Source organism: Bos indicus, chromosome X, assembly GCF_029378745.1.
Source record: "Bos indicus isolate NIAB-ARS_2022 breed Sahiwal x Tharparkar chromosome X, NIAB-ARS_B.indTharparkar_mat_pri_1.0, whole genome shotgun sequence".
NCBI lineage: Eukaryota > Metazoa > Chordata > Mammalia > Artiodactyla > Bovidae > Bos > Bos indicus.
This window is the reverse complement of record NC_091789.1, coordinates 96,653,534-96,678,084: the sequence shown is the minus strand read 5'-3', so window position 1 is coordinate 96,678,084 and position 24,551 is coordinate 96,653,534. Positions and strand designations below refer to the sequence as shown.

General features: G+C 43.3%; 1 protein-coding gene across 1 annotated transcript in view; it reads right to left on the bottom strand.

Annotated features, from left to right (window-relative positions):
• Positions 1-24,551, bottom strand: part of LOC139181441 (P antigen family member 1-like) — a 181,053-nt gene that overhangs the window by 85,817 nt on the left and 70,685 nt on the right. The window lies entirely within an intron of this gene.

Below are 24,551 nucleotides of genomic sequence, written 5' to 3'. Positions count from 1 at the left end.
TCATGCCTCTCACAGTTGTGAGGCTTTGAACAATCATATGCGTCCGTAAGAACCTATTCAGGAGAGAGATGGTGGTGGGGGATAGCCCCCCGTAAAGTCAGAGGTGTAGGTGAGAGCACAAAGCAGTAAAGTGGGCAGACTCTGGTTTTGGGGGTAGATGCTCGAGAATTTCCAGGGGGACTCCTGAGGCTCGATCCCGCCTTTGTGTATGCCGAGCCTGCTTCCTCATGACCTTTACCACGGGCAGAGTTCCTTACACTGGCTCCCGGCACTGGGCCTTAATCATGCTCCCTTCATCCACATCAGGGGCCTCTGCCCATCAAGACAAGGACACGCTCCATTCCTGGGGAGGCACATGCTGTACACAGGGTCCCTCAAAACCTATCCTGCCCAGACTGCCCTCCTGCTGATCTCACTGCCAATGACTCCATTAATGGGGGAAAGAGAGGTACGGATCTCTGCATTTGTGGTAGAACCTCATGCAAATTGGTGAATGTGAGATTTCTCCCCAGCTGCTTGGAGGCTCACCTCTGTACCTTCCCATACCATGTCCCCAGGGAATGTGAAGATTACATGCCACACATCAGGTAAGAAGCTAGGTGTGTCATGGGGAGACATAGAGACGTATCCTGACAGTGAGTCAGTCATAGGGTCCTTCCAGCCCTGTGAAAATGCCCCCCTCCTCCACTACCTGGCCAGGGTTGTGCTAATTCTTCTCTGCCTCCTCCAAGGAGCCCAAGCTTACATCCAATTCCTCCCCTCCTCATGACCTGAGACCTTCCATCTGCACAGGGCCTTGGGCTCCCATCTGCTAACGGTGCCCTCCTTGTTGTGGGTTGGGCAGATGGACCGAGGGAGTGTGTGTACACAGTTTCTGTCACAAGGCCCCTATCAAGGGTGGTAGTCATATCAGCAAGTATTGCTCTTAATAGGATTATTACCTGGGCTTCTGTGACCTGTGCATTAGCACCCTCTCTGAGGATGGGGCCCCAAGCTTTTATCTCTGTAGAGAGGCATGGTAGAAATCTTAGCAAATGTGACATCACAGGCCTACTTCTAAGACCCATGATAGTGGGGACCCTACAGTCTTCCTCTTAAAACTATTCTCATATGCAGATACATGAACAGCTGCATGGCCCAATCCTCTGGACAAAGGACCCCGAAATAGTTTTGAGATTTCATGCCCTGGGACAGAGATCTGCAAACAGTTCAGACTGCTCATCCTGGACACCAACCCCAAAAGCTCTAATAGGTCACACCTGAGGACACAGACGCACTCCAGCTCAGAAATGCCAACTGTGGCCTCGGATGAATTAGGATCCCTAAGAGAAACAGCATTGCTCACAGCCAGTTCTACAAGGTTAACTTGTAACCTCTGTGGTTCCTGAATGACACTGCAATCTGAAGGAATTCTGGGTGACAAACAGGAAGAGGCACACTGTGCTTTGGACAAACTGGCCCTTATTTAGTCACACAGCTTCCTCAGGAAAAGGTTCAGTGACCCCCAGATTCTTGCCCCCCCACACAAAAGCATGAAAATGATTAACTTGCAATGTCTGATCTCTGTGTTTCACAGTAATCTTTTGCCAGTATTCATGCTAGACTTCATGTATTTCCTAGGCAAAACTCATATGTCTTCACTGTTAAATCCTCAGAGCAGTGTTCTCAGAGCTAACGGAGGAGCTGTGTCCCGGGATATAGTCCCCAGGAGACCAGCAATCCAACCTAAACTCACAACTCTTCTGTTGTATGTGTTTCTTTAAGTGGACACTACTCTAGCTAATAGCTCCCATTTACCTCAGTGGCTGCACACCCCTCCCCCAGAGACTACAGTCTGCACCCTGGGACACAGAGCCCCACATCTTTGCCTCTGGGCGACTGCGTGGGCATTTGCACTGAGTCTCTGTTCAGTCAACCTCAAGGGAGACAGGCCTCCAGTCTTGCAATTCCTGCAGCCCGCAGTCACCAGCATGTCATCCTGAGGAAGGCAGGTTCATTCCAGAGGCATGGTGTACCTTAGAGCTGAGGGGTTCAGAAATTGATTTCCCATGTCTGGGTCCTGAGAATGGCCTTAACCCCACCCTGGTCAACTCTGGTCATGGTAACTCTGTATCCTGCCCCATTGGAGGTTCAAAGTGAATTCCAGATCCACAGCAGAAGCTCCAGGGACCTGGTCCTCTCTATCGCAGCACCCACTCTGAACTACTGAATTCTGGATAGAGGAGACGGTTTCCCAACACTGTGCCTATGACAATTCCCTTACATCCCTCTAATCACCTCAGTCATTTTCCAGAGTCCATCTCCTGAGGACAGCTGCCACAATTCCTCTCTCTCCCCAAATTCCCACCCCTCCCCTCCCTTTCCACCAGGACTCCCCTCCCTGCTCAGGGGCCTCTTAAGCCACTCCCCCAGCTCTACTCACAGGGCCTCACCCCTTTTGTGTCCTCTCACCAAGCACCCACGCTACCTCAGAAGATCCCCTCAAGACTCTGCCTGCTCCCTGCATTCTGCAGGACACCTATCTCCTGCCCACACGCAGGGTCTGTCATAAAGTCCCTGTGAGGACCGAACTGAAAAATCTGTTCAGGATCCAGATAAAATTCAGACCCTGACCAGGAGCCCGGGGCAATTCCTGTGGAGCTGGAAGGAAAAGGAGAGGGTCTCTGAGAGGAGCATCTGGTCCTGCAGGGGTGAAAGGGTTTTCTTCAAGGGTCCTAGTGAAGATGAAGTGAAATGGCACCTGATAAGTGCTTATGCATACATGCCAAGTGTGTGCCAATTCTCCTGAGTCATGACTACCAGGCTCCTCTGTCCATGGCATTCTCCAGGCAAGAATACTGGAATGGGTTGCCATTTCCTCCTCCAGCGGATTTTGCTGATCCAGGGATCAAACACCCATTTCCTGCATCTCCTGCATTGGCAGGTGAATACTTTAACACTAAGCCACCTGGGTAGCCCCAAAATTTGCTGAGAGGTAATCGAATATTGTGTTCTCACTACACACACACACAGTCTAACATAAAACAAAGCTAAAGGGACAAAAGGAAAGTTTAGGAGGTGTTGGGTATGTCTATTACTTTGATTTTGGTGATAATAGTATCATTGTTTGCATATGTCCAACTCATCAAATTGTACACATTAAATATATACAATTTGCTGTATATCAATTCTATTTCAATACAGATGTTTTAAAAAGGACAGCAGAAAAATGTTCTCCCCAAAATTGATGCTTACATAAAATAAGACCATTTCTTGAAAAATACCCATGAGCAAAGTTCACTCAAAAAGTAATGATGATGAATACCTTTATGTCTACTAAGTAAGTTCATGCATGTGCATGCTAAGTCACTTCCATCATGTCTGACTCTTTAGGATCCTATGCACCATAGCCGGCAAGGCTCTTCTGTCTCTGGGATTCTCCAGGTAAGAATACTGGAGTGGGTGGCCAGGGCCTCCTCCAGGGGATTTTTCTGACCTAGGGATTGAACCTGAGTCTCTCATGCATTGGCAGGCAGCTCCTTCACCTCTAGCACGAGCTGGGATGTCCCAAGGAAGTTAATTCCTTTGTCTCATATTATGAGGCCATTGTTACCTGATAACACACAGCCATGTTATACTCCTTTTCCAGTTTTGAAGCAGTCACCTCTTCCATCTTTGATTCTAACTTGGTTCTTGACCTGCATACAGGTTTCTCAGGAGACAGGTCAAGCAGTCTGGTACTCCTCTCTGTTTCAGAATTTTCTACAGTTTGTTGTGATCCATGCACTCAGAGGTCTTAGTGTAGTCAATGACGCAGAAGCCGATATTTTTCTCCAATTCCCCTTGCTTTCTCCGTGATCTAACGAATGTTGGCAATTTGACCTTTGGTTCCTCTGCCTCCTCGAAACCTAAGCTCTATATCTGGAAGTTCTTGGCTCAAGTACTATTGAAGCGTAGCTTGAAGGAGTTTTCTAAGCAGGAGGTTTCAGAAATTGGGGACAATCTAAGTGGAGAAGCTTAGGAAATTGGATGGTGTGAAGGAAGCCTGATAAGAGAGACAAGAAAAGGAAGCTCTACTTTCGTTGTTGCTAGCAAGGTGGACAGGGGCTAGATCACGCCTTCAAGTCCTTGTGTAGGAGGGTAGCGTTATCTAGAAAGACACAGAAAGTTCTGCAACTGTAAGAGAAGGAGGGAGAGGGTGGGAAGAGGGAGACAGACACCCTGAGTGGATGTAAGAGACCAGTTAGAAGGGGCGTTGAGAATTAAATGGAGCGAGGCTTTGGACCAGAGCAGATGTGGTAGACGTGGGTAAAAGTAGACACATTAGACGTTTATGAAGATGGACAGAACTCAGCAAGAATTTGGACTTGAGGTGAGGGAGAGAGAATCGTAAACATGGTTAAGACCAAGTTTGTGTGTTCTGTCATAAGAGTACGAAACTGTCATGGGAAATCCTAGAAGTTGTCCATGTCTGGGAAGAATTCCAAAATATGATTTTTATGTTCTTGAGCTCATGGTCTAGATGGATACAATAACCATCCATCTGAAATGTTCCTCTTCCTTTCAAAAAAAGTGTTGAGGTATAATTTGTGTACAATAAAAGCCAACACTTTAAAGCATTACAGTTTGTAGAGTTTTGACAAATGTATACAGTGCTGTAAAAGCTACCACAATAAAAATGTAGAAAATGGCCCATTGTTCAAAAATGCTCCCTTGGGGTATTTGCCAACAGACTCCTTCTTCCACTCCTATACCCTGGCAACCACAGATACATTTCTGTGTGAATAGTTGTGCCTTTTCCAGAAATCCATTGACATGAAACCATATAATATGTAGCCTTCTGTGTCTGGTTTCTCACAGTTTTTGCACAGTTGTGACACATCCTTGCTGTTGCATGCATTAGTAGTTCTTTATTATTATTAACATCTAGTATTCCTTTGTACAGGTATACTCTTTTGCTTTTCTTTCATCTGTATACCAGTTTTCGAATAGTTGGGCTGTTTCTACGTGTGGCTACTAGGAATACATGTGTGGAATATTTGAGTACAGGCCACTGTGTGAGCACGTTTTCATTTCTCTTGGGTAAAATTGTCTAGGGGTAGAATTGCTGGGTCATATAAGGCTTCCCAGGTGGCGCCAGTGGTAAAGAACCCACCTGCCAATGCAGGAGACTCAGGTAGGATCCCTGGGTCTGAAAGATCCCCTGGAGTAGGAAATGGCAACCCGCTCCAGTATTCTGATCTGGAAAATTCCATGGACAGGGATCCTGGCAGGTACAGTCCATGGGGCCCCAAAGAGTTGGATACAACTGAGCGACTGAACACACACACACACACACACACACACACACACACGTACATGGTAATTTACATACCTTAGACTCTAAACTGTGTCCTCTGTAGACAACTTACAGTTGGATCTTGTTTTTATTTTTATTGTTTTTGAATGTTGAATTTTATTTTTTTAACATATATTTTTATTTTACTGATCTTGTTTTTATTTTTAAACTGGTCTCTCAATGTCTGCTTGTGGTCATATTGTTTTATCTATTCACATTTAATGTTGATATAGACTTACATCTGCCAGTATATTTTTCTGTCTCATGTCATTTTGTTCTGTGCTCCTCATGTTACTGCTTTCTTTTGCATTAAATGGGTATTTTCTACTGTAGCATTTTAAAGTCTTTACTGATTTTTCCACTATTTTTAAGTTATTTTCTTAGCTATAGGCTACCATAAACAACTTCAGTTCAGTTCAGTCGCTAAGTCGTGACTGACTCTCTGTGACCCTGTGGCATGCAGCACACCAGGGCTCCCTGTCCATCACCAACTCCCGGAAGTTGCTCAAACTCATGTCCATCAAGTCAGTGAAAGAGCTACCCCACTAGCTTTGTTTGTAGTGATGCTTCCTAAGGCCCACTTGACTTCACCCTCTAGGATGTCTGACTCCAGGTGAGTGATCACACATTCCTGGTTATCTGGGTCATTAAGAGTTTTTTTTTTTGTATAGTTCTTCTGTATATTCTAGCCCCCTCTTCTTAATATCTTCTGCTTCTGTTAAGTCCATACCGTTTCTGTCCTTTATTGTGCCCATATATGTATGAAATGTTCCCTTGGTATCTCTAGTTTTCTTGAAGATCTCTCTAGTCTTTCCCAGTCTATTGTTTTCCTCTATTTATTTGCAGTGATCACTGAGGAAGACTTTCTTATCTCTCCTTGCTGTTCCTTCAAACTCTGCATTCAGATGGGTATATCTCTCCTTTTCTAAAGTAAGGTGTTTATTACTAATGCCACTAATAAACATCTTACTGTATCACAATCAGCTTGAAATTTATACTAATCCTAGTGAGATATAGAAACCTTATTCTTATATTGCTCTATTCCAATTTCCATCTTTTCCTCATGTTGTCACCAATAGTAGATCTATAAAGAGTACATCCCATTAATACACTCATTATTATTATATTGCTATAATTTTATGTCTATGAAAACCTGATATAAGGCAGAATATCAGGTATATGGTTACAACTTCTGTTCTATTAATCTTCTTTGTCATGGTTTCTGATACTTTGAATATGTTCATGTGGATTTGACACCATCCTGTCTTGTTTCCTTACCTAATACAGCTTTGCTCGCAACCACCTCCTTTGTGCTGTTACTGCAAATATATTACATTCCATATGTTATTGGCCCAACAATAATTGGGCTTCCCTGGTAGCTCAAACAGTAAAGAATCTGCCTGTAATGCAGGAGACTCAGGTTCAGTCCCTCCGTCAGGAATATTCCGTGGAGAAGGGAATGGCTAACCACTGCAGTATTCTTGCCTGGAGAATCCCATGGACAGAGGAGCCTACAGAGGCGGGCTACAGTAATGTGGTTGCCAAGAGTGAGACACGACTGAGCAACTACCACATTCACAACAATAATTTATGTGATATTATTTCAGACAGTTGCTTTTTAAATACAGGAAGAAAGGCGTGAAATGTGAACTCATAAAGTACTTTTGTTTACATAATTACCTTTACCTGTGCTCTTTGTTTTTTCACATGGATTCTAATTAACATCTGAATTCACTTATTGCAGCATGAACAACTTCCTTTAGTTTTTTTCTAGTAAGCCAGTTCTACGAACAAATTCACTGAGGTTTGTTTTTTTTGTTTTGTAATTTGGGAATGCGTTTATTTTACTTTCATTCCTATTTTTTAAACCACTTTATTGTGGTATGTTTGACATGTAAACAGCTGTGTACACACCTGTGAATTCACCACCAGCTTCAATATACAAAACTCAACTGTATTTCTATACTAGTGGTGAATACTCCTAATAAGTAAGAAAATTCCAGTTAGAATAAAAAGAACAGTATATTTAGGAGTTAATTTAACCAAGGAGGTGTAAGATTTGTACACTGAAAATGCCAAAACACAGTTGAAAGAAATGAATGAAAATGGAAACAAATGGTCACTGACTATCAGTGGGCACTAGAGTTTCCCCTAGAAATTTGCTGTCATTGTACACACATCTCTGAGCATGTGGGAATATTTTCCTAAGGCAGTTTCACAGCAGGGAGACTGCTGGATCAAAGACTTCCTTGCCTAAACAGACATCTCTATAGAGTGCCTACTATGTGCATGTGCCTGACGCTGTTCTAAACGCCAAGGAGGCATCACAGAATAGGACTGACATTTGTCCCTCTTTCATGAAGGCAAATATTGCTGAGGGTGAGGGCAGGACGGAATGTAAATTCTGATGGGAGCTGCCACAGACCCCTGAAAAGGTGTTTCACCAGTTCACACTGGCCTCAGTGGGGCAGGGGAGTGAATGTGCCTTTACTGGCATCTTGGCACCATTTGTAGGGTGGGAAGTCTAGGCAAGAGGCTGGACTCCTTATGTCCAATTCCCTAGAAGAGCATCAAGTCCACAACTAGGAACGATCCATGTAGGAATTTCAGGGGACGTGAACACCCTAGGTGTCTATACCCTAGCTTGTGACATCACAAAGTGTATTTGACAAAGCATGGGAGGTATCTGCCCCATCGGTGGCTCTGCACCCTGAGTGTGCCATCTCTGACCTGGAGATAAGTCTGTGAGCCAGGGATTGAGGGTGCTGAAACCTTGAGGGGTTTAGTATGTCTTGGGCTGTGAACTTTGGGGTTTGTAGGATGCGGGGTACCATGGTCTGAGGTCTCTTTGTGGTGGCTGCATGGAACATTGTGAAAGAGCTGTATGCCTTCACCATATGCACAGTGCTCTGTGCAGTTGGTGTGGTTGTGTCCTATGGTGTGAGCTGTGTGATTGCAACTTCTGTGTCCAGGGTATGAGGTCTCTGAACTCTCAGGTTTCTCCATGGCAGCTTATGAAGTTGCTAAAATGCATGTCGGCCTGTATTCAACTTTCATCTCAGCTGATTTCGTGTGTCTTACCTCACGTATCGAGTCTCCAGGAGTTTCAGTTTGGTGGATTGTTTGGTGTTGGGTGTTCAGTGCAGTGAGGTCTGCTAGCTGCTGTTTCCTTGGTCCGTATCTGGCCGAGTGTATCATTGAAATTTGGGTTTTGTGACCCATAGTGTGAGGTCCCTGGGGTATGTGTGAGTCTGGATCCAGGCTCTGATGCTGCACAGCTGGCGGGAGACCAGGGTCCCAGAGGGAGGTTGCTCTGTCTTTGGTCCTGTGCTGCAGGGACTGAAACCCTGAGCCACTTGGGCATTTATGTCTCGATTGAGATACTTTGTCACTTGCCAGGCTTCAGACATGAGGTGTTTGTGACCTCCTGATGTCTCCATCTGACAGCTGTCTAGAGAGAAAGTGAGAGGTTGATCTATCTGAATTGACTGTGAAGTCGTCCACTGCTGCTTCCATTAACCAGGCTTCCTTGTCCAGACCATTGAGGTATGGGGTTGCCTTCCTTGAGGCCCTCCGTGGGGGCCAGTTTCTTGCTACTGTTTTCAAGGTCTCGCTCAGGCACAGTGGTGGAAATGCCATTGTGGAGGATGAGTTTTTTTCTGTGACTCTGAGAAAATGCAGCAGGGACACCCTGCTGTTTCCTAATATATCCTCTGTGTGACATAAAGCTGCCCCTCTCTCCATCTTAACTTATTCCCAAACCTGCAGAACATCATCACCTCCACAGCAAAGCTGTCAGCTAGGAGCCCCACTGTACACCCAGCCCTGGGAAACCTTCCTTGTCGTTGACGTGTCTGCTTTCCCCAAACCTGCCTCTGTTTCTGAGCCCTGCCTTCTGGTGAGGCCCCTTGTCTCAGCTGTTTGGTGGCCTGAAGTCTGGGGAAGCATTCCAACTTGAGAAGGGCAGGGGAACTGGAGGTCACACCCCAAGGGGAAAACGACAAGGCCATTCTAACTTTTCCCAACATTTCCTGTCATTCCAAAATGTAGACGAATGCCTGTTAGCCTCTCCTTTGCAAAAGTAATTGAAGTCTTCCTGCAGTTGTGTGTCAGGCAGGAGTGCATTGAACACACTGGGAGCACGTCACCTGAATGTTGGGGGTGGGTGCATGGGTGATCAGTCCTGTCTGCCTCTCTGTGACACCATGGTCTTCAGCCTGCTGGGCTCTTCTGTCCATGGGATTTTCCAGGCAAAAATACAGGAGTGGGTTACTATTGACCCTCCCTGGGAATCTTCTGAATCCAGGGATCTAACCTGTGTCCTCCTGTCTTCTACATTGGCAGGCACTGTGCCACCTGGGAAGAGCTTTTAGGGCTGGGGACAGGCAGGGAGTGTGTGGAAAAGTTCCTCTTGCTTTTTGAAATAGAAAGCTTGACAAGTGAGAATAAGACAGGGGGGAAACAACTACTACACCTGCTGAAAGTGAAAGTCGCTCAGTCGTGTCTGACTCTTTGTGACCCCATGGTCTATAGAGTCCATGGAATTCTCCAGGCCAGAATACTGGAGTGGGTAGCCTTTCCCTTCTCCAGTGGATCTTCCCAACCCAGGGATCAAACCCCGGTTTCTGCATTGCAGGCAGATTCTTTAGCAGGTGAGCCATAATGGAATCCCAAGAATACTGGAGTGGGTAGCCTATCCCTTCTCCAGCAGATCTTCTCGACCCAGCATTGAACCAGGGTGTCCTGCATTGCAGGCAGATTCTTTAGCAGGTGAGCCATAATGGAATCCCAAGAATACTGGAGTGGGTAGCCTATCCCTTCTCCAGCAGATCTTCTCGACCCAGCATTGAACCAGGGTGTCCTGCATTGCAGGCAGATTCTTTACCAGCTGAGCTATCAGGGATAGAAACATTTCACATTGTTGTTGTTCAGTAGCTCAGTCATGTCCAACTCTTTACAACCTCATGGACTGCACCAACCCAACTTCCCCATCCCTCACTATATCCCGGAGTTCGCTCAAACCCATGTCCATTGAGGCAGTGATTCCATCCAACCATTTCATCCTCTGTCACCCCCTTCTCCTCCTGCCCTCAATCTTCCCCAGCATCAGGGACTTTTCCACTGAGTCAACCCTTCGCATCAGGTAGCCAAAGTGTTGCTGCTTCAGCTTCAGCATCAGTCCTTCCAATGAATATTCAGGACTGATTTACTTTACGATTGACTGGTTTGATCTCCTTGCAGTCCAAGGGACTCTCAAGAGTCTTCTCCAACACCACAGTTCCGAAGCATCAATTCTTCAGCGCTCAGCTTTCTTTATAGTCCAAGTCTCCCATCCATACATGACTACTAGAGAGATGATAGCTTTGACTAGATGGACCTTTGGTGGCAAAGTAATGTCTCTGCTTTTTCATCTGCTGTCTAGTTTGCTCATAGCTTTTCTTCCAAGAAACAAGCCTCTTTTAATGTCATGGCTGTAGTCACCATCTGCAGTGATTTTGGAGCCCAAAAGGATAACGTCTCTCATTGTTTCCATTGTTTCCCCATCTAATTGCCATGAAGTGACGGGGCCAGATGTCATGATGTTAGTTTTCTGAATGTTGAGTTTTAAGCCAACTTTTTCACTCTCCTCTTTCCCTTTCATCAAGAGGCTTTTTAGTTCCTCTTCACTTTCTGCCATAATGGTGGTGTCATCTGCATATCTGAGGTTATTGATATTTCTCCAGGCAATCTTGATTCCAGCTTGTGCTTATTCCAGGCCACCGTTTCTCATGATATACTCTGTGTATAAGTTAAATTAGCAGGGTGACGATAAAGAACCTTGACGGACTCATTTCCCCTCTTCTGAACCAGTCTGCTCTTCCCTGTTCATTTCTAACTGCTACTTCTTGACCTGCATACAGATTTCTCAGGAGGCAGGTAAGGTGGTCTGGTAGTCCCATCTATTTAAGAATTTTCCACAGTTTGTTGTGATCCGCAGATCAAAGGATGTGGTGTAGTCAATAAAGCACAAGTAGATATTTTTTCTGGAATTCTCTTGCCTTTTCAATGATCCAATGGATGTTGGCAATTTGATCTCTGATTCCTCTGCCTTTTCTAAATCCAGCTTGAACACCTGGACGTTTACAGTTCACATAGTGTTGAAGCCTCGCTTGGAGAATTTTGAGCATTATTTTACTAGTGTGTGACATGAGTGCAATTGTGGGGTAGTTTTAGTACTCTTTGGCATAGCCTTTCTTTGGGATTGGAATGAAAACTGACCTTTTCCAGTCCTGTGGCCACTGCTGAGTTTTCCAAATGTGCTGGCATATTGACTGCAGCACTTTCACAGCATCATCTTTTAGTGTTTGAAATAGCTCAACTGGAATTTCATCACCTCCACTAGCTTTCTTTGTAGTGATGCTTCCTAAGGCCCACTTGACTCTGCATTCCAGGATGTCTGGCTTTAGGTGAGTGATCACACCGTCATGGTTATCTGGGTGATGAAGTTCTTTTTTTGTATAGTTCTTCTGTGTATTGTAGCCACATCTTCTTAATATCTTTTGCTTCTGTTAGCTCCGTACCATTTCTGTCCTTTATTATGCCCATATATACATGAAATGTTCCCTTGGTATCACAGATTTTCTTGAAGAGACCTCTAGTTTTTCCCATTCTATTGTTTTCCTCTATTTCTTTGCACTGGTCCCTGAGGGAGGCTTTCTTATCTCTTCTTGCTATTCTTTGCAACTCTGCATTGAAATGTTATATCTTTCCTTTTCTCCTTTGCCTTTAGCTTCTCTTCTTTTCTCAGCTATTTGTAAGGCCTCCTCAGACAACCATTTTGCCTTTTTCCATTTCTTTTTCTTCGTGAACGTCTTGATAACTGCCTCCCGTACAATGTCACATACCTCTGTCCATAGTTCTTCAGGCACTCTGTCTATCAGATCTTATCCCTTGAATCTATTTGTCACTTGCACTGTATATTCGTAAGGGATTTGGTTTAGATTGTACCTGAATGTTCTAATGGTTTTCTCTACTATCTTCAATTTAAGTCTGAATTTTGCAATAAGGTGCTCATGATCTTAGCCAAAGTCATCACCTGATCTTGTTTTTGCTGACTGTTTAGAGCTTCTCCATCTTTGGCTGGAAAGAATGTAATCAATCTGATTTCATTATTGACCATCTGGTGATGTCCATGTGTAGACTCTTCTCTTGTGTTGCTGGAAGAGGGTGCTTGCTATGACCAGTGCGTTCTCTTGGTAAAACTCTGTTAGCCTTTGCCCTGCTTCATTTTGTACCCCAAGGCCAAAGTTGCCTGCTACTCCAGGTATCTCTCAACTTCCTACTTTTGCATTCCAGTCCCCTATGGTGAAAAAGACATCTTTTGGGGGTGTTTGTTCTAGAAGGTCTCGGAGGTCTTCATAGAACCATTCAACTTGAGCATCCCTGGTTGGGGCATAGACTTGGGTTACTGTGATATTGAATGGTTTGCCTTGGAAACAGAGATCATTCTGTCGTTTTTGAGATTGCACCCAAGTACTGCCTTTCAGACTGTTTTGTTGACTATGAGGGCTACTCCATTTCTTTGAAGGGATTCTTGCCCACAGTAGAAGATACAATGGTCATCTGAATTAAATTCGCCCATTCCAGTCCATTTTAGTTCACTGATTCCTAAGATGTCGATGTTCACTCTTGCCATCTCCTGTTTGACCACTTTCAATTTGTCTTGATTCATGGACCTAACATTCCAGGTTCCTATGCAATATTGTTCTTTACAGCATCAGACTTTACTTCCATCAGCAGTCACACCCAGAACTGGGCGTTGTGTTTGCTTTGGCTCCGTCTCTTCATTCTTTCTGGTGTTATTTCTCTACTTTTCTATAGTAGAATATTGGGCACCTACCGACCTGGGGAGTTCATCTTTCAGTGTCATATCTTTTTGCCTTTTCATACTGTTTATGGGGTTCTCAAGGCAAGAATACTGTAGTGGTGTACCAGCACCTTCTCCAGTGGAGCACGTTTTGTCAGAACTCTCCACCATGACCTGTCCATCTTGGGTGGCCAGCATGGCTCATAATTTCACCGAGTTAGACAAGGCTGTGGCCCATGTGATCAGTTTGATTAGAAGTGCTTAGGACACTGCAACTCAGAAGAATGATTACCTAAAACTCAGAGACACGCCCCCGGATGCCAGCTGACTCCTAGAGTGGCCTCACTAAAGCAGCCACTGACTGGGGATGTGTCAGTGAGAAAGAGGTTTCACCTCGGTCCAGATTTGAGGCCTGGGTCGCCAAGACAGCAGCCTCCCTATCTGTGTCAAAGGCTGAGGTTGGTCACCTTGGCTGTGGTGGACGTTTTGTCCTTCCATACGCAGGACTTGCATTGTTGCCAAATGGAAGTCTCTCCCCTGTAGTACCTCCCACCTCCTGTGGTGGTGCCTCCCACCTCTGCAGGCACAATGGAGTGTTCCAGTCTCACACCTCATCTTCCAGCACCCCCAGGAGGTGAGACCCCCATGGGGAGCCATTTTTCACTCACTCTTGTTGGCCTTGGATGGGACTCGACTATTTGCATTTTTGCTGCTGCTGCTGCTAAGTCATTTCAGGTGTGTGTGACTCTATGTGACCCCATGGATGGCAGCCCACCAGGCTCCCCGGTCCCTGGGATTCTCCAAGCAAGAACACTGGAGTGGGTTGCCATTTCCTTCTCCGATGCATGAAAGTGAAAAGTGAAAGTGAAGTCCCTCAGTCGTGTCTGACCCTCAGCGACCCCATGGACTGCAGCCTTCCAGGCTCCTCAGTCCATGGGATTTTCCAGGCAAGCGTACTGGAGTGGGGTGCCATTGCCTTCTCCATTTGCGTTTCTAACCCTGCTCGATCTCCCTCCTACACAACTGGTGAACTGCATGATGAGCAAAGGTCTACGTTTAGACCTTTAAACTCTAACAAGTTTTCCTCTTGTTAACTGTAACAGAGTGTCTGCTCCAAGAATGATGCGAGGAGGGAGTCAACAAGCTTTACTTCTCCTGCACCACTGATGGACAGCATTGTGGCAGCATCTATCAGGGTGAAAAATCGTTATAAATCCTTGTCTTGTCTCAGAGGGAACTTGTTCAGGTCGTGTTGTTAATATTTGAGGGAGGGGAAGCAAAAGCATTTTGAAGCCCAAAGTGGGGCCTCTTCTGCATGAATGTGTGTGTGTTTTAAATACAGAGAAACGTGTTTGAAAGGAACAGGGAGGCACCAATAACTAACCCCTGTGGTAGGCCCTGGAAGCAGAGAATGTGGAGTGTGATGACCTGTGTAGTCCATGTACTGATACACTAATGAAATCTTTCTCCAGCCCCGTACTCATGTAATATTTGAGTAACCAAATGGACTACGACAGGGCTGTCTGCTGTCACCCTGTTTGTTTAATCTATACGCTGAGTACATCATGAGAAATGCCAGGCTGGATGAGTTACAAGCTGCAATCATGATAGGCAGGAGAAACATCAACAACCTCAGATATGCAGATGATATAACACTAATGGCAGAAAGCAAAGAGGAACTAAGGAGCCTCTTGATGAGGGTGAAGGAGGAGAGTGAAAGAGCTGGCTTAAAACTAAATATTAAAAAGCTAAGATCATGGCATCTGGCCCCATGACTTCATGGCAAATAGAGGGAGAAAGGTGGAAGTTGTGACAGATGTCCCAATCGTGTGCTCTAAAATCACTGCAGAAGGTGACTGCAGCCATGAAATCAGAAGACATTTGCTTCCTGGCAGGAAAGCTCTGAGAAGCTTAGTGTGTTAAAAGCAGAGACATTACTCTGCTGACAAAGGTCCGTATAGTCAAGGCTATGGTCCTCCCAGTAATCATGTATGGTTGTGACAGCTGGACCGGAAAGAAGGCAGAGTGCTGAAGAATTGATGCCTTCAAAGTTTGGTTCTGGAGAAGACTCCTGAGAGTCCCTTGAATAGCAAGGAGATCAAGCCAGTCAATCTTAAGGGAAATCAACCCTGAATACTCATTGGAAGGACTGATGTTGAAGCTGAAACTCCAGTATTTTGGTCGTCTTATGTGAACAGCTGACTGACTGGAAAACTCTCTGATGTTGCAAAGGATTGAGGGCAGAAGGAGAAGAGGGCATCAGAGGATGAGATGGCTGGATGGCATCACCGATGCAATGCACATGAACTTGGGCAAACTTTGGGAGATGGTGAGGGACAGAGAAGCCTGGTGTGCTGTAGTCCATGGAGTCGCAAAGAGTTGGACACAACTGAGCAACTGAATATATTGTAGGATTCCTGGAACACAGGTTAACAGAATGTGAAGTTGCGTGGAGGTAGGGCGGACCATAGAGAGAGAAAGAGAGAGACGGCACAGGATCGAGCACTACAGATATTTGCACAGGGTGCTCTGGGAGTACCCCCCACATTCTGATCAGCTTATGTGTGTGGTGGATGCACCTAAGGCCAAGAAAAGAACCACGGAATAGGATTGGGTGGAGGAATCCCAGAGCTCACAGAGGGATGGAGACAGTTCTTCTTGCCTGCCAGAGGGAAGAAAACACTCAGAATATGCAGGTGTCTTGTACATTACTCAGCAACTTATTACCTCAGTCGTGGGGCTAATTAGCCCTAGATTAGTGACTGCTCTTGTCCAGTCTAACAATGATTGAAATCAGGCCTGAAAAGGATAAATCTCCTTCTAAGCATCTGAAATGCATCACAGGATCAATCCCAAAATCACTGAAAGGAATTATCATTATTGCTATTACTCCTATCCTAAAATCTAGAACCCAACAAGGTAAAATTCTCCATGTTTAGCATATAGTAAAAAATTGTATTGGATTGAAAATAGCTATAGCCAGAAAATAACTGAAGGTCAGCTCAACAAATGGGAAGATCTACTCAAACATCAGCAGTAATTCTGATTTGACATCAGCAGTGGCAGAAAGAGAAACAAAAAGCCACGTTTCATACACAGGAACAAAATTAAGAAAGGCAGAAAAATTCTCATCAGAATTTACGCCATCCAGAATTCTATAACTAGTAGAAATACTTTTTTGAAAATGAAGACGAAGTGGAAATACTTAAACCAATGATTATCACACTAAACATCTGAGAATATTCATTGCTAACAGATGTGCCCTGTAAAGCTTGTTAATAAAGTTCTTAAGGGAAAAGGAAGATGATATCAAAAGCAACTTTATATCTATACAAAGAAGTGAATAATCCAGTATTATTCACTGGAAATGGTGAAAACCTTTTTATAAATACACATTTTAAAAATATTTAATGTCTTGAAATGATAATCATCAAAAAAGCAAAATATTAATAGAGCAATGTGTGTTTGTTACACATGTAAAAATAAAATGTGGAAAACAATAGCACAAAGGATAGCAGGAAGGAAAGGGAAATACACCATGTACCAGACCACCTGACCTGCCTCTTGAGAAACCTATATGCAGGTCAGGAAGCAACAGTTAGAATTGGACACAGAACAACAGACTGGTTCCAAATGGGAAAAGGAGTTCGTCAAGGCTGTATATTGTCACCCTGCTTATTTAACTTATATGCAGAGTACGTCATGAGAAATGCTGCGCTGGAAGAAGCACAATCTGGAACCAAGATTGCCAGGAGAAATATCAATAACCTCAGATATGCAGATGACACCACCCTTATGGTAAAAAGTGAAGAGGAACTAAAAAGCCTCTTGATGAAAGTGAGAGAGGGGAGAGAAAAAGTTGGCTTAAAGCTCAACATTCAGAAAACGAAGATCATGGCATCTGGTCCCATCATTTCATGGGAAATAGATGGGGAAACAATGGAAACAGTGTCAGGCTTTATTTTGGGGGGCTCCAAAATCACTGCAGATGGTGATTTCAGCCATGAAATTTAAAGACGCTTACTCCTTGGAAGAAAAGTTATGACCAACCTAGATAACATATTCAAAAGCAGAGATATTCCTTTGCCAACAAAGGTCTGTCTAGTCAAGGCTATGGTTTTTTCTGTGGTCATGTATGGATGTAAGAGTTGGACTGTGAAGAAAGCTGAGCGCCGAAGAATTGATGCTTTGGAAGTGTGGTGTTGGAGAAGACTCTTGAGAGTCCCTTGGATTGCAAGGAGATCCCACCAGTCCATCCTAAAGGAGACCAGTCCTGGGTGTTCATTGGAAGGACTGATGCTGAGGCTGAAACTCCAATCCTTTGGCCACCTTATGCTAAGAGTTGACTCATTGGAACAGACTTTGGTGCTGGGAGGGATTGGGGGCAGGAGGAGAAGGGGACGACAGAGGATGAGATGGCTAGATGGCATCACTGACTCGATGCACATAAGTTTGGGTGAACTCTCGGAGTTGATGATGGACAGGGAGACCTGGTGTGCTGCGATTCGTGGTGTCGAAAAGAGTCAGACACGACTGAGTGGCTGAACTGAAGTTAACTGAAGGCTCTTATGTAAGAAATGGGTATAACATTAATTGAAGGCATATTGTAAGAAGTATAAAATGCATATTGTAAACTCTAGAGTCACCCTAGAAAGAATTTTTTGGCTATACATGCAGCTCATGGGATCTTAGTTCCCTGGCTAGGGACTGGACCTGGGGCCGTGGCAATGAAAGCACCGAATCCTAATCATTGGACCACCAGGGAATACCCTAGACATATTTTTAATAAGATGTATATCTAGAAAGCTAATAGTGGCAATATAATGGACTAATAAAGAAATAACCAATCTAAATGAGGAGAAGAAATGGGAAACTTGTCAATAAAAAATATACGTGATATAAAGAAAAACATATCCAGATAGTAGATTTAAAACTGAACGATTTAGCCACTAATTGTAAGTTGCCTACACACGTCAATTATAAGACCTACTTTGGAGGACTCCCCTGGGTGTCCAGTGGTTCAGGATCTGCTTTCCAATGCAGGGGACACAGATTTGATCCTTGGTCTGGCAACTAAGCCCTTGTGCCGCAGCAAGAGAAGCCCACACACTGCAACTAGAGAGAAGCCTGAGTGCAGCAGCAAAGACCCATGAAGCCAGATAAAAAATAAAGACCTTCCTTGTCAGATCACATTTATGTATGGTAAAAAAATAATCTCACCTTAAATAAGCTAATAATTTAAAATTAAATGTGTGGAAATACTTATACCTCCAAATCCCAAATCAAACGGAAGCTGGAGAGGCTGAATTAACATCATAAAAGTATACTTCAGAATGAAGATTTTTTGCGGAAGATAAAGGGCAGTACATAATGATAGAGAATTCAATTCACTGAGGAGACATAATAGTCAGGAATGTGTATGCAATTTCAGAATACAGGAGCCAAAATCTAATAGAATGGAAAGGAGAAACAGACAATCCACAGTTGTAGTTGAAGACTTTCACTTTTCACGCTCAGCCATTAATACAGTAAGTGAGCAACACAATGAAAAAATATATAGAAGACTTGAACAATACTATTAACCGACTTGACCTAATTGATATTTATAGAACGTGCCCAGTCCCAGTTGTGTCCGACTGTTTGAGACCCCATGGACCGTAGTGTCCATGGAATTTTTCAGGGAAGAATACTGGAGCGGGTTGCCATTTCTTACTCCAGGGGACTTTCCAGACCCAGAGATTGAACCCGCGTCTCTTGCCTCTCTTGCGTTGGCAGGCAGATTCTTTACCACTGCGCCACCTGGGAAGCCCATTTATTGAGCAACAGCAACTAAATACATATTCTTCTGAAGTGAATATGGAAGTTCAACCACATATGCCAGTTAAAAACCTTACTAAGTTCAAAAGGACTGAAATCACACAAAATATATTTCCTGACCAAAAAATAATTAGAATAAAGATTAACTATGGAAAGTGACCTGGAAAATCACAAACTGCTTGTAAATTGAACAAAACTTCAAATTAATTCAAGGATCAAAGGAGAAATAGAAAATACAATATATCAAAATTTTGAGGTGATGCCAAAGCTTCACAGAGGGATATTTATAGCATTAAATGTTTGTATTAAAAAAGGGAAAAGGCCAATTATCATTTGAAGATTGATAATCCTCTTTAAGAAACTAGAATACAGCAAAATTTAACCTAAATCCAGCAAAAAAAAAAAAAAAAAAGAATAACAAACATCTTGGCAGAAATCAATTAAATAGAAACCAGAAAATCAGTAGTACCAAAAAATTCAGTTGAAACCAGTGGCTGATACTGTGAATAGATTAATATGATAATAAACCTATAGCCTGATTGATTACAAAAGAGAGAGACAAAGAAGGAAGAGTGACACTAATTACCAACTTCAGTAATACCATAGGAGACAGCAGTACAGAGCTCTCAGATATTAAATGCACAATGAAGGAAGATTTTAAAAATGTTATTCAAAATTTTTTGCATGGTTGGTCGTATTGGACTCTTTGTGACCCTGTGGACTCTAGCCCACCAGGCTCCTCTCTCCATGGGATTTTCCAGGCAAAAATACTGGAATGGGTTGCCATTTCCTCTTCCAGGAGATCTCCTGATCCAGGAATCGAACCTGCATCTCTTATGTCTCCTGAATTGGCAGGTGGTTCTTTACCACTGAGCCATCTGGGAAGACCCAAAATTTGTTGAATGTAAATCTAAAAGTGTGTTCTCACTACACACACACACACACACACACACACTTAAACAAAAAAACAAACAAAGAAAGGGACACAAAGAAATTTTAGGATGGGTTGGGTATGTCTATTATCTTGATTCTGGTGATGATATTATCATTTGTGCATATGCCCAAACTCATCAAATTGTACACAGTAAATATATACCATTTGTTGCATATCAATTATGCTTCAATAACTATTTAAGAAAGGAGAGCAGAAAAATGTTATCTAAAAAATTGATACTTAGATAAAATGAGAACATTTCTTGAAAAATACTGACTAACCAAGGTCACTCAAAAATAAATAAGGATGAATAACTTTATTAAGGAAGTTAATGTGCATGCATTGCTTCCGTCATGTCTGACTCTTTGCGTTTCTATGGACTATAGGCCTCCAGGCTTCTCTGTCCATGGGATTCTTCAGGCAAGAATAGTGGAGTGGGTTGCCAGGCCCTCCTTCAGGAGATCTACCTGTCCCAGGGATTGAGCCCGAGTATCTTACCTCTCTTGCATTGGCAGGCAGGTTCTTTACCGCTAGTACAACCTGGGAAGCCCCAAAGAAGATAATTCTTCTGCTTCATTTTATGAGGCCATTGTTACCCTGATACCAAACCAAACCAAAAAAGACAACACAAGAAAAGAAAACCACAGACCAATATTTTTATGAATATAGACACAAAGATTCTTAGTAAAATACTGCTGCTGCTGCTAAGTCGCTTCAGTCGTGTCTGACACTGCGCGACCCCATAGACGGCAGCCCACTAGGCTCCTCTGTCCCTGGGATTCTCCAGGCAAGAATACTGGAGTGGGTTGCCATTTCCTTCTCCAATGCATGAAAGTGAAAAGTGAAAGTGAAGTCGCTCAGTCGTGTCCGACTCCTAGCAACCTCATGGACTGTAGCCTGCCAGGTTCATCCGTCCATGGGATTTTCCAGGCAAGAGTACTGGAGTGGGGTGCCATTGCCTTCTCCAAGTAAAATACTAGCAAACCAAATTATATAGCATGCGGAAGTAGGATTCTTCCCAGGAATGCAACTTTGATTTAATATTAAGACTGAAATAAGTTAATCAGTCATCATCATCAGTTCAGTCTCTCAGTTGTGTCCAACTCTTTTCGATCCCATGAACCACAGGACTCCAGGCCTCCCTGTCCATCACCTAGTCCTGGAGTCCAAACAAACCCAAGGCCGTTGTGTCGATGATGCCATCCAACCATCTCATCCTCTGTTGTCCCCCTCTCCTCCTGCCCTCAATCTTTCCCAGCATCAGGGTCTTTTCCAACGTGTCAACTCTCTGCATCAGGTGACCAAAGTATTGGAGTTTCAGCTTCAGCATCAGTCCCTCCAATGAAAACCCAGGAATGATCTCCTTTAGAATGGACTGGTTGGATCTCCTTGCAGTCCCAGGGACTCTCAAGAGTCTTCTCCAACACCACAGTTCAAAAGCATCAATTCTTTGACACTCAGCTTTCTTTATACTCCAGCTCTCACAACCATACATATAATATACCACATCAACAGAATAAAGGACAAAAACCACATTATCATCTCAGTACCTACATAAATAGCATTGGACCAAATTCAGCGTCCCTTCAAGATAAACAGACTCAAACTAGAAGTAAAAGGCAACAGTTTCAACCTGATGTAAAACATCTCTGAAAAACTCACAGCTATCATCGTACTTAATGCTAAAAGGCAGAAGTACTGACTTCCCCTGAAAATGAGGAACAATACAAGGATATCATCTCTTACCACTTCTATTCCACATTGTTCTGGAGCTTCTGGACAGGGTAATTAAGCAAGGGAAAGAAATAAAATGAAGTTACATTGGAAAAGATGTAAAACTTTTCAATTTGCAGATGACATAATCTTCTGTATAGAAAATCCTTAAGAATCACCCTCTCCCCACAGAAACTATTAGACCCAATACAGGGGCTCAACAGGTTTACAGAATACAAGGTCATATACAAAGAGCAGATATATTTCTATACACAGTCAAGACTTGTACAATAAAAACTACAAAACATTGCTGGGTGAAATTAAAGACAGTCTAGATAAGTGGAAAGGCATCTCACATTTATGGATTGGAAGACTTACTATTGTGTTAAGATGGCAGTACTCCTCTAATAGAACCCCATCAAAATTCAAACTGTTCTTTCCCCCCAGAAATCAACAAACTGATCCTAGAATTGTAAGAATTGAAAGGGTCCTGGGATAGCCAAAACAGTGTGAAGAAAGAACAAGTACTTACACTTCCCAACTACAAAACCCACTTCAAAGCCAAAATAATCAAGACATTGTATGGTGTTATAGCCACACCTTCCACGAAACAAACTCACTCAGAAGGACAATACAGATAGTGGAGTGCAGTTTATTACACCGGCGCACCCAAGGCAGAGTCTCCTCTTGGCGGAGGACCCAGACCAGTTTTTGTGAAAACCTTGTATACCCTAAGTGTATGTGCCCAAATCCACTTCCCCAAATTCCCTGAAATTAGTCTGAACAAAGGAAAAGAAAGATATAATCAAACTTAACCCGTGATTCATATGCCTTAAGCCTAGGTAGTTAAAAGTGAACAATTATCAATAGGGCTGTGGTCATACCCCAATAAGCATAATAGAATTTATGATTCTCTTCAGTTACACAGATAATTAGGGTATTCTTTTAGGTGATGGAGAGTCTAGGTATGAGCCCTGGGGCTCTTCCACCCAGGGGCTCTGGTTTTCCAGTTGGTATGTCGTTTCCATAGATACTGGGCATATAGCTCAAAGTCCACAGTCCAGCACAAGATGGAGTCCTGCTTTCAAGATGGAGCTGGTTCTATCTGTTTCCTCCTTCAATGGTAGTGACATAAGGATTGTATATAGACAGATACCAGAATAGAATGGAGATGCAAGAAACAAAACCATATCTCTGTGGTCAATAGATTATTGTGAGTGGTGCAGAGGCCATTCAATGGCAAAGAATAATGTTTCAACAAATGGTCTTGGGATAACTGGATGTTCACAACCAAAAGAATCATTTTAGGCTTATACCTCACACTGTATATAACAATTAACTAAAAATTGATCAAAAACCTAAATATAAGAGTTAAAACTATAAAGCACTCAGAGGAAAACATAGATGTAAATGTTAATGTTGGATTAGGCAGTGATTTCCTAGATATGCTACAAAAGTACAAGCACCAAAAGAAACAAAAGTAGACAATTTGGAATCATCAAAATGAAAACTTTTATCCTTCAAAGGACACTATCAAGAAAGTAAAACATCCTGGGCACCTACTGGATGCTGGCAAGGAGCCTTGAATCCCAGGCGGACCAGAAGAACACCCAAACAACCCTGTATGGTGTGGGGAAGGGGGAAACGGGGAAGGAGATGTGCAGGCTAGGTGGGATCAGTGCTCCTGAGGTGCAGCTAGGGGAGGACAAGTTCCCACACCTGGAGAGGCACTCTTACCTCGAGGGGATCTGTGGGGATGGGGAAGGACCTTTGGGGTTATGGAGGAATGCACCTGGTGTTTCTGCCCCCACTCCCCCCATTCAACCTCCAGGAACCTGCTGAGGCCTGGGGCTTACTCCCCTGTACTCTGAAACTGGAGACACTCTGGGGCCCCCTCCAGGCCACACTCAGCATAGGCCACACCCCTGCCTAAGCCCACCCTGCCTGAGCTCCACCACACCTAAGCCCTGCCCTTACAGCAAAGGTTTTTTCTACCTTTTTTAAAAAATTTCCCTATTTTGCTAGTGTAGCTGTGTCTTACCTTCCAGTGATTGTTTCATTTATATGTTTAACTTTTCTAATTTACCTGTTAGTTTTCTTATTTATTTTATTTTTTATTATTTGTCATTGTCTTCCACATTTCTTTTCTTTTCCTTTATTTTTTGGTGTGCTATACAGCTTGAAGGATCTTGATTCATGGGCTTGAGCTCCTGTGGTGGGAGGACCAAGTCCAAACTGTGGATTAACAGAGACACTCAGACCTCACGGAATACTATTTGGAGTGAGGTCTCCTGGAGGGCCACATCTAAACACCTGGTCCTGGCTCTACTTAACTGCCTGCAAACTCCAGTGCTAAAATTCTCAGGCCAATCAATCAGTGAGAGAAGAACACAGTTCCGCCTAACAAAAAAAATAACTGATATGACAAAAAATATGTTACAGACAAAAGAGCAAGGTAAAAAAAAACTAAAAGACCACATAAATGAAGAGGAAATAGGGAAACTACCTGGAAAAAAATTTAGTAAGGATATTAAAGATGATCCAAAATCTTGAAAATGCAATGGAGGTATGGATTTAAAAAAATACAAGAAATGTTTGACAAAGATTTAGAAGAAATAAGGCACAAACAAACAAAGTTGAAAACACAATAACTGAAATGAAAAATACACTAGAAGAAATCAATATGAGACTCAATGAAGCAGGAGAACAAATAAGTGAGTTGTAAGACAGAATGGTGGAAATAACTGCTGAAGAGCAGAATAAAGAAAAAAGAATGAAAAATCATAATATCTATTTCTGTCATGACTGTCTTTCTGAGACACATTCTCCACTAAGGGTAACCTGGGACTACCTATCACCACAGGTTGTGGATGCATAAGAACGATTGCACTGGAAGGAAAAAAATATAGTCTTCATGCCCCTTT